The sequence below is a fragment of the Rosa chinensis genome, chromosome 7 (assembly GCF_002994745.2).
Source record: "Rosa chinensis cultivar Old Blush chromosome 7, RchiOBHm-V2, whole genome shotgun sequence".
NCBI lineage: Eukaryota > Viridiplantae > Streptophyta > Magnoliopsida > Rosales > Rosaceae > Rosa > Rosa chinensis.
The window spans coordinates 62,265,507-62,276,704 of NC_037094.1; the positions used below are offsets into that span (position 1 = coordinate 62,265,507).

An 11,198-nucleotide genomic window follows, 5' to 3' on the forward strand; every position below is an offset into this window, starting at 1 on the left:
AAGGAATACCTCATAGAGCACACACACTACATAACTGCATCAATCCAAGCTTGAGAAAAACCAAAACTTTACGTAAGAAGGCCCATTCCATTCTATCATAAGCCTGACTTAGATCCAGCTTAAGAGCCATATGTCCATCTTGACCCTCTCTTTTATTATGAACATAATGAGCCACCTCATTGGCCACCAAAGTGTTGTCTATGATCAACCTACCTGGGACAAAAGCACTCTGAAAAGGAGATATAAGCTCAGGCAAAAAAACTTTCAACCTATTGGCAATGACTTTTGAACACAACTTGTAAATGACATTACAAAGTGCAATGGGCCTAAGATCACTCATTGTTTCCGGTTGCTTCACTTTAGGAATCAAACATATATGTGTAAATTTTATCTGTTTCAATAGAGAGCCAGTATGCAGAAAGCTCTGAATTGCAGCAGTAACATCCCTACCAATAGAATCCCAATAATGTTGAAAGAAAAGGGGAGGCATTATCATCAGGACCTGGTGACTTGGTCGGGTACATCTGGAACATAGCAATCTTAACCTCCTCCTCTGAATACTGATCACAAAGTTTCTGGTTCATTTCAGAGGTAACACAAGACTGTATCGCATCCAAAGTAAGCTCCACTACTTCACTATCTAGAGTAGACGCAGTGAACATATTCAAAAAATAAGAGGTCCCAACCCTCTCTCAACCATCATCATCTTCCTGCCACACTCCATTCGCATCGAACATACCCAATAAGGAATTTTTCTGTTTCCTATTTGCAGCTTTCCTATGGAAGAAACCCAAGTTCCTATCACCCTCCTGTAGCCAAGTTATCTTGGCCCTTTGCTTCCAAAAGGGCTCTTCTTGTGCCAACAGACTTTGTAATGAAGTCATCAGGACTGTCTTTTATGCCACAAAAGCCACAGTAACCGGTTCCCCCATCAAAAACTCAAGTCTACTCCGCATCTCCAACATCTGTTGTTGTCTCAGGCTGAAAGTGTTCTACTACCAAGATTCCAATGCTCGTCTAGTTCAGACAATCTTCCTGGAAAGCACCAGAGGATCACATTCCTCATGTTGCAGCCAGAAAGATTTGAATTTGAATTTGTCTCTTCGAGATCGCAAAGGTAGAAGAGCAATACTAGCTTGCAGCAATATGGGAACATGGTCCGAATCACTCGGCGCAAGATGCCATACCCTAGCAAAACCAAAAATGTCACTCCATGAGTTCGTAGCAATAGCTCTATCAAGCCTCAATTGTGTTTCAGAATTCCACCACGTCATCTTGGACCCTTGAAACCCTAGATCAATCAGCTCTGCATACCCCAAAGCTTCTCTAAAGCCCTTCATTTTCCTTTCAAGACGAGTCGGACCACTCAACTTTTCTCCATTATTCAGAATCTCATTAAAGTCTCCAATAATCACCCAAGGCAATGAATCTAAATCACATAGATCCCTAATAAGCTTCCAAGAGAGATCACGTTCACATGTACGCGCAAAGCCATAAAAACCAGTAAGTCGCCAATATGGTTCTCCTGGACCTATACACACTTCCATATCAATATGATGAGCCGAAACGGTGCGTATCTGAACATCAACATCCTCCGTCCAAAACACCCCCAGTCCTCCAGCTTGGCCTTCGCTCAACACCTCTTTGGAATGAGCAAACCCTAGTTCCCGGTGAAGAGACGTAAAATCTGACAGTTGACTTATTTTTGTTTCACATAAAAACACGATCTGAGGCCGACTCTGGGAGATCAGATCCCGTAAGGCTCTAGTTGTGGTTGGATTGCAAATCCCTCTGCAATTCCAACTAAGAATGTCAACGCTGAAGGAGAAGAAAACCCTAGACTCAAACGGCTAGGTTCAAAAAATATCCGATTTGAACTTTGCTCAAGCTTAAAAAGCTCAGAGTGGGCTCAGATTAAATAATTTTTCCTATACTCTCGTTCGACTTTCTAGATTCGTTCTAGTTTTTTTTTTTTATGTAACAAATTACCAGTAAAATATAGTTCAGTAGATTGTACAAACTTGTGAATTCTTGTAACTAATTAGGAGCATGACAATTAAACGAACTAATGGATCACATGGTATACAATTTATTATTGTGGTAGACTCTCAAAAGCACCGACACTTCATATTGATGCCGTGTTGCACGTCCGAGAAATTGTATCATGGAATCAGTTGTACCATCACATAATCACCCACCTTAACCTCTTAACTTCCACCCACTAGCAGACGCACGTTGGGACGAGTGGGGGCTGCTGCCTCCAGTGAATTTTTTTCATTTGCTCAACAGCTTCATATATATATATACTATGTTCATCGGTTTTGCCCCCAGAAGAAGAGGAATATATATGCTGCCCCATGACTTGACTATTATGTAATCTGCTGCCTCATAGAGTCACAGCAATGCAATTAAACTAAGGAAACTTACACGTGTAAATTTATGCAACCATTTGACTTGTCTACAAGTCGCAAGTCTTTCTCTTCTTAATTTTATATTTCTATTTTATAAGAGTTTCACATATGCATGATTTCATAATTAATCAGTTTTAACTTCTTCTTTTTTATGAACTACATGATGATCACTAACATTAAATTGTAATAAGGTGGGGTGGTAAGGCTTTGGTCTCTCATTTGAGAGGTCAGGAGTCTGAGCTCTATCAAAGGTAACAGTGGGTTTCTTTTTAATGCATGATGATTTTGTATTTTCATTTTTTTGTTTTACTAGGAAATATAGTAAGTGTACTTTATGGTAAATAGATAGAAATAAAATGTGTCAAGAAATATATTGATTTAAAGTTAGTTTATGTGTTAGGAAGTTAGAATATGTATTCATTGAAAATATTATCCATGTTTGAAAGATATGTTTCATTCATTGTAGTATTTTATATTTGTTTGTTCAATCTTTTTTTTTGCCCCCACTCACAAAAATTTCTGCGTCCGCCACTACTTCCACCGTTCTTTTTTTTTTTTTTTTTACTTATATGTGGAAATCAAGGTTGTCTTTGACAAAGACCTTGTGCAAAAATTACAGCTTTCTGATGCCAATAAAACCGAAAAGGTATTTTACATCTATTCTAAACTTTATGTATATACAAAATGTAAACAGACAGGCATGCACAAAATTGCTAGAATCATGAAGCCAAGTCTTCCAGCAAAGAAGTTGTAAAGGTACTTATATTTGAATCTTGTTGCAGGGTGATGTCTAAGGATTAATGGAAGTGAAATCCCGGGACATTGGATCAACCATTTCAACTCCATCGAAAAGGAAGAGTAAGAAAAAGTCTTGAGGCAACAACTTCTGCTCAAACCTCATCCTCATCAGAAAGCCTTACTCACACTTCTAATGCTTCCCCAATGATGACCATTAACGTCATATTCGGAGTGTCTGGTGTCTGTAATCCTTGGCATCACTCTTGGGAAACGATATTAGCTTTCGTGTATTGTGGTTTTGGTTTTGCCCCTCAGGTTTTGGTTTATATTCTCCCTTGGTATAAATTATGCACAGCTGATTGAAAGCTTTATTATGCTTTCAAGCTTGTAGTTTTTGAGGTTTTTGGTCAGGGAGTTTATTTGATGCCTATACCCGGGTTGCCTGTTTGCAAAGCAAAACACAGCTAATTCATGTATTGTTATTCAAGTCTGTATCTAGTTTTCGATTGGGTTCAGATGCTTTAAGATTTTTACAGCTTCTTCGAGTACTAATTAAAAATTTTCACCTTCATTTGTTATGAACTTTTCTTTCGACTTTCTATTTCAAATAACACAACTGGATCAGCATCTTATATGCACATGTGACGTAGTTTTACTATGACCCATTGACGATTTGTGCAAACATACCCCCGACCTTTACACTTTTCCTAATTCTCATAACATGTAGAATATGAAAGAATTGCTCCAATCACGCATTCCTTTTAAGGCACAATAATCAATTGTATATAGCAAAGGCACTTAATTATATGATTTTTTTTCGTTAGGCCAAGAAGTATGAATAAGGAGGTCGTAGCTGCAGTGCGCTCTTGAAAAATTATTTCATGCCATGACAATTTTTTTCGGTATGAAAAAGAAAACCACAGGCAGGCATCCATCGCTCTTTTGCCTCCGGGAAAGTAAGAAGCTCGAGCACATTGGTAAGGAAAGCAACTCTCCCACCTTTTTGAACAAGCCAACCATGTCCCTCCTGCAACCTCATCTCTCCCACCTATTATCTCAAAACCTTCCCACTGTCTAAGCCTTTATATTTTTCCCATTGCAAAACACAAGCAATTAGCCCCAGCTCATATACAAATAACAAATCACTAGTCTTAGTCTGGTCATTTAACTTGCCTTTTCTGATATTCATCTCTGTTTTCCAAGAGAAGGAGAGCTACGCTGGGTGGTCTTTCCTAATGAATCATTGCTTGTCAGGAACTTGAAATGAGTAACTTTTTGTGTTGAATGGTTTGAGAAATCAAGCTCAGTGTGATTGTATTTATAGACGATTACATTATAAAGCCCTAGATGATTACAAACTTATCAAAACAGAATTTTACTCTATCAGAACAGAAAATATCCTAGAATTCAAAATACAAGATAAGAAAGTCAAGTAAACGATATGATCAGATGTAAAAGATAATAAGAAATAGCTTCATTTTGAATTTGAAATTTTGAATCATATGGTTTTTCAGAACTCAAACACTAAAGATGAACTAATTGCTATACAAGTATCAGATTAATTACGTCCTACATTAAAACCTCCAATAAAACAAGGAAACCATGTATAAAGATTATCGTAACGAAAGATAGTACGTAGAACAATAGCAGTTCTGTGAGATTACTTTTACTTCTAGCAAGTCATATGAAGAAATTTAAAAACTGGCCTAAGCGTAACATATTTCATGTAACAGGATATAGTGGAATGTAAAAACTGTTGAATCCGAATGTTGACTCTTTTTACTTGTAATGAAACTTTGAAGATTTCATTAGTGTAGAACCGGCTTACAATTTGTAAGTTTACAAAGGAGAGGAAATGCAAATTGTGTGGCCTCGTTAAAACCTTTTCCGGGTAAAACCCTTTGGGATAAAACTCTGGACAAAGGAAAGAGTACCACGTTCCTCAAAAAGATACAACAAACCAAAACTAGATTGACAACTTAAGAGCTAGGCAATAAGAGCATTGCATGCCAAGGGTAGCTACGAACACCATTGCACTTCACTCCAAATGAAGTTGTTTTCGTCAGGACTAAAACTGATCGACTCCAACCAATCTGAACAATCTTCATCAGCAGTCTTTTGTTGCTCTTCAGTTGGGGCCTTCACTATAGACTCGGGCCAGTATGCACCATCCTGAAAGCTAATCGATCCTCCACAAACATTGTTGCTTCCAGCTAAATCAATGCAACAATTTTCCAAGGATAAATATGGCATATCAGTGCTATCATAGGCCGGAGACATGGATGATGTGGGAGTGTGAAGAAGGGTGTTGTTTAGCACGTTTTCTTTCGCCACATCCATATTACTAGTCACACCATTAACAACTAGCAGGTCTTCCATTTCTATCATACCCATTTGTTCTAACATTTCCTCCCAGAGAAAATCTTCCTCCGGTAGTGGATTAAGTATTCCATGATCGTCTCCAAATGAAGGGCCTGATTGAACCTCAGAAGCAAAGTACTGTTGGAGTCCCCCATTCTGCTCACCTTGAAAGCCAATTGCTTCAGCTTCTGAGGGTGCATTACAATCTTCAAAGCATGGCAATGTCTCTTCTAACTCAGCTGCGAATGCATCTTCTTCTGATGGCATTGGTACTAGTGCATTATCAATGGATGGAACGTTTCGTTGTCGCTTCGCTTGAGGCTGAAGCAACTCTTCTTGCTCCTTGTTTGTGTTCTCTCCGTCATCACAGGCATAATTGTTTTCAAGAACCTCTTCCTCTTCACGTTGCTTTCTCTTCTTTTCGATCTTGGTTTTGGGTTCACCATTTTTTCGTAGCAGACAAAGAACATAGTCTTTCACCTTTTGTTTCTTGTTTCTGAGTGATGGATCAAGGTAGAACTCATGCAAGATCCAACAACCGTTGTGCACCGACGCTTCGTTCTTATAAGTAAGTCTTTTCTTCAAGCCAACCACACGACCAGTCTCCAAAGATTTTACTGGCTTGCCGGAGTCGTCGCCCTTCCAGGTGCCATTTCCAACGGTCCGGCGTATGCGTGTGTCTGTGGAACTCATCTTCTTGTGTTGGGTGAAGAAGTAGATGTCCTTGTTGAGCCTCAAGTCATTTTTTCTTCTGGTCTTGTAGGCCTCCCATATCTCCCAAGGTTCTTGGTGACCGTAGAGGTCGCAGTCGAACACCACGCTGTTTCTGCCGGGCACCTTCTCTCCGCTCAGCATGGGCTTAAGGTAGAAGAGAACTAGTTCATCCTCCATGGGGCAGAACCTCTCTCCAGGAAGTTGATTGCCTCTGGTCTCCTCCATTGCAAACTCTTGCTGCATATTTCTTGCTTTTCTTGGTTTTGGAAAGACTTGTTTGAGGAAAGAAGATATGAGTAGATAGGGTTTCGATAGATGAATTTATAAAAACTAATGACTAGGGCTTCGGTATAGTAGTAGGGTTTTGATGGATGATTTATAGAAACTAGGGTTTTGGATGAGGGGAGAAGATATGAGAAGGTTTCAGATGGTTTGGAATTTAGAGATGATCCAATTTATAGAAACTAATGACTTGGAGTCTAAGTAACCGACTTGAAAGTAGGTTTTCCTTCACATAATTGGATTTCTCAAATCAGATGGTTTCTGTTTTTTTCTTTCCTCGATCAAAATACAAGGCTTTTTACCGTTCTATAGCATGCAGTGTCATTTTTTTAATAGTATAGGATATATGGATTAGAATGGTAACCACTGTACTAGAGAGAGGCTGTTGGTTCTTGCAACATACTTTATAAATGGTAAATTTTTGGGAGCATTTCAAAGAATTACATTAGATAAATCACTATATGTGACCCCATGAAAACATTTATTAAATAATGTGACTATAGCGTCTGAATTCTTGACAAGCAGTGATCCATTAGGAAAGACCACACACTGTACCCTCTCCTTCTCTTGCAAAACAGATGAATATCACAAGGGGCAAGGGAAATTACCAGACTAGGACTAGTGATCCATTATTTGTTTATGAGCTGGGGGTTATTGCTCATGTACGTTTTGCGCTGGGAAAAATATACAGGCCTGTACAGGAGGGAGAGTTGCTTTCCTTACCAATGTTCTCGAGCTTCTTACTCTCCCGGAGGCGAAAAGAACCGGGGAGGCCTGCCTGTGCTTTCATACTGAACAAAATTATCATGGAATGAAATAATTTTTCAAGAGCGCATCGCAGCTACGACCTTCTTACTCATACTTCTTGCCTTCTTGGCCTAACGAAAAAATCATATCAAATCGAAAATAGCTTCACATGCATCTGAGCCGCAGCTATGACCAATGACCTCCCTACTCAAAATTGCCCAATGAAGCAGATAGTATGTAGAGAGGTCATAATTGGTTATAATTTTACCGATTATCACCAGCGTCCCCTTTAGTTTCGCCACTAACTGGCAGTGCTCCAGAGGTCCTAAACCAACAATGCCGTGAGGCTCTTGGAGCAAACAAAGAATGACGACACAAGCAACCACTCAGTTCTTATAATATTAATTTTACGAAAACTATGTCATTTTGTGAGAAGTATATTGCGCCCTCAAACAAATGTGCAAATATTGTGAAAATAATTCCTGGAGTCTTTTATGACCACAAAAAATCTAGATCCACAACGAGAGAGGTTGCTTTGCTTGTATCCAATTTGGACCTCTAATAAGTATACTTGTTCTGTTTATTGCCATAAGAGCATCATGGTGACAGCAACTTCTGCAGTAATACCACTGAAAAAGAACGCCTTTTGAAACAGAGAGTATCTCTAGATATGCTACTTTGTCACAGCCTCACAGGGGCATTTTTCTTTGATGGAACTGAAGCTAAGTGGTCACCAATCGTAAAGATTTGCATCTATGAATTCTGCCCCATCGACTTAGGGACATTAAATTCTGCCTTCTTCTTTAACCACTTGCAATCCGTTAAAGAAAATCTCGTTATCATCAAACCCTGTACATTGGCCAACATTCTAGTTAAAATCAAAAAAGAAAATAAATGAAATGAAATCATATAATTCACAATTCATACAATCTCAGTTACCTGAACCCAAGTCTTCAGCTTCGTCAACTGAAAGTTCTAAAAGCCTTGAATTATAAAAGGGCGGATCAAGTGCCTTCCAATCAGTATTTTCATTGTCTTCTGGGTACATTTCGGTCTCTGTTACCCAGTCTTCAACAATGCTAGTGTTGTCAAATGATATAGGATCCACATACTCATGCTCTTTGTTCTTATGAACCCTGTAATGAAATCGATTAGCAAAAGATTAACATTTACAAAACACATATATAGAGCCTATTGATTTCTACTTACATCTGTCTTAGTTGCAAGTTGTACCGAACAAAGACAAAATCACTAAGCCGTTCATGCTCTAAGCTGTTCCTCGTCTTGTGCAACTGGTCAAAAGGAATCTGATTCTCCTTGCACTGAATTAAGCTGCAAGTTTGACAGAGAATACGAACTGCAAAACATGCCATATTCGGGAAACCACAGCCATATGTAGACCACCATTCAGCTGTTTAAACAAACAGAAGTTTTAAACAAATAAGCCCAAAGATGAAATACCTACAGTCAACTACAATGACATAGGCAATGGTCTGGCTACATTTAAGTATCTATCATTCTATTGATTAAAATTATATTAGCACACGGTTCGTGAAACTATTTTCTTGAAAAAATACATATGCTTCTTTAGATATCTGCTGTACAGTCCAGCAAATACAGAAACCATGTTTTGGAAATAGCGATGCAATCTAACTAGAGATCCTCACCAGGAAGCAGAGTGTCTCTGGCTCTAATGGCCAAATTCCTTCCCAGATCTCCAACTGCATTTTTGTACAAGTTTATCTCTTTGCTAATTTCATCTTGAACTTTTAAATCTGGAACCAATTTCTCTATGCAGTCAAGCATCTTTGACATAATCACCTTGTGCATTTCTCCCTTGATGCTATAGAAAAACTTGGGATTAAGGTAAAAACCAGCAGCATGAAGAGGAAGATCCCATAATTTTTGCCACCTGTAATCCATAATATTCCAGTAAGCCATATATTCTTCTTTCTTGACAAGTTCTCTCTTGATTGTTTCTTTTGCTCGATACATTCCTCCAAATACATATCCAATTGCTGCCTCCTTCTGGCTACCAACAATTCTCAAAATTCGCAAGAGTGGATTTGTTAATCGAGTAATCATAATGCACGAAGACCAAAATGTGTGATTACTTAATACATCCAGCATTGCTGATCCTTCTGATGTTTGAGAATAAGGGCAGCCTTCCCATTCTTTTGAAGTAACCATAGTCTGCAAATTAAATTTAAGGTCAGCCATTTGTTTCAGTCATAAAGTCTGTAGCAAACCGAGTTACTCCCAGCTTCACAATGTCATTTCCAAAAGTATACCTCCGCATCATTTTCAGAATGATGACGTGTTTATAGATAAATCTTGTAACAGATCTAGCCTGTTCTATAATAGATTTTATCCACTCAACTTTTCCAAAATCCTCAAGTATCAAATTTATGCAAGCAGCAGCACAGGGAGACCAGTACAGCGTAGGGAATTTATCCATCAACCTCTTCCCAGCTACAACATAGTGCTCTTCAATATTTGTAATTACTTGCAAAACACGCCCAACTCCAACTTCTTCCAACACTTGCTTAAGAATCTCATACAAAGCATCTGGAGAATTTATAAATGAGGAAGCATCCACAGATTTCAAATATGTTGTTCATTCGGGACCGTACACTGATAAATTCAGCAATATTCTACCCTTTTCGGAGTTCAATTGGTTTACTAGAAGAAAGCAACCATTCTTTACTTCTTCAACCACATTATTTCATATCCAACCCTGAAGCTCATGATACGAGGGTGGTTTACTCTCCATTCCCCAAGAAGCAATTGCATCAATCATTGGCTGAAAATAAACAGAGTTCTTCATGGCATCCAGAGGAGCCTGAATTTCATATAGAAACCGTTTTTCAACTTCACCATTACTGGCAACAGTGCCAGCATTGCCAGCTATTGATCCATTTTCATCTCTTACCCTCTTCCTGTTTTTCCCGTTTGTATTACTTGTGCCAACTTCTGCTTCATTTTCAAACAAATCTGAATTGGGATGACCAACTGATCTTCCTTGCGTGTTTTCGTATAATGGATTGGCGACCTCACTACGAATAGGAGCTGGGACATAACTCAGTTTAGTAGCATTAGCAGAACCAGAAACCAAACCAGCAGTAGTAGCTACAAAAGAAGTTCCACCCTCCAACCTACTCGTCTATCAACACCCTCCTCTCGATTTTCCGAAAAAATGAAATTCGGTACTCCAACTTTTCTCCCTAGAGCATTACCCTTATACGAGTCAACTACTGCAAGAGGCACAGTAGTAATCCCTCTATACCATCACTCCTAAAAAAATCATCAATCTCAAGAGGCACATCAGTCAGATTATCACCAACCCTAATCCCATTATCAACACTCATTCCCACACCTTCCTCTTGATTCATCAAATTGGGCCCTCCAACTTCATTTTCAGCAAACACATTGTCTAGTTCACTAAAACTACGACTCGGGTTCGCACCCATTTGACTCTTTCTGTGCCTAAAAGATGCAATTTTTTCATCTAAGCACTGCAACATGGAAACTCGGACATCAGGAGGGATTTCCTTTTCTACCAGCAAGGTGAGATTTAAACCTATTAATCGATCCCTCTACCCTGAAACACTTTGCCACAATATAAACACTTGTTTAACTCAACTTTTGGGTCCCCAGTTTTAATGTAGATTTGACAGTGTTTCCATCCTGGGTCTTGTTTCTGTGGGGAAATAGCTATGGGCTCAAAACCCTCCAAAGATGTCATCTTTAACAGACTTAATGATCAATCAATCAGAAAATGCTGCATGCTTCAAACAAGCTGATAAAGGTTCTGAACTGTGTGAGATGGATTCAAAGGAGAAGATGACTTACTTGTCTTTGGTGATTGCTCTCTCAGTCTTTGAGTGCGTTTGGGAAACAGAGAAATGGGTGAGAGGGGTTTGTGTTTTTATAGGTGAGTTCTGA

General features: G+C 38.9%; 1 pseudogene; it reads right to left on the reverse strand.

Moving 5' to 3' along the window:
- Positions 1-7,687: 7,687 nt before the first annotated feature.
- LOC112178364 lies at positions 7,688-10,621 on the reverse strand (annotated as a pseudogene).
- Between the last annotated feature and the right edge of the window lie 577 nt (positions 10,622-11,198).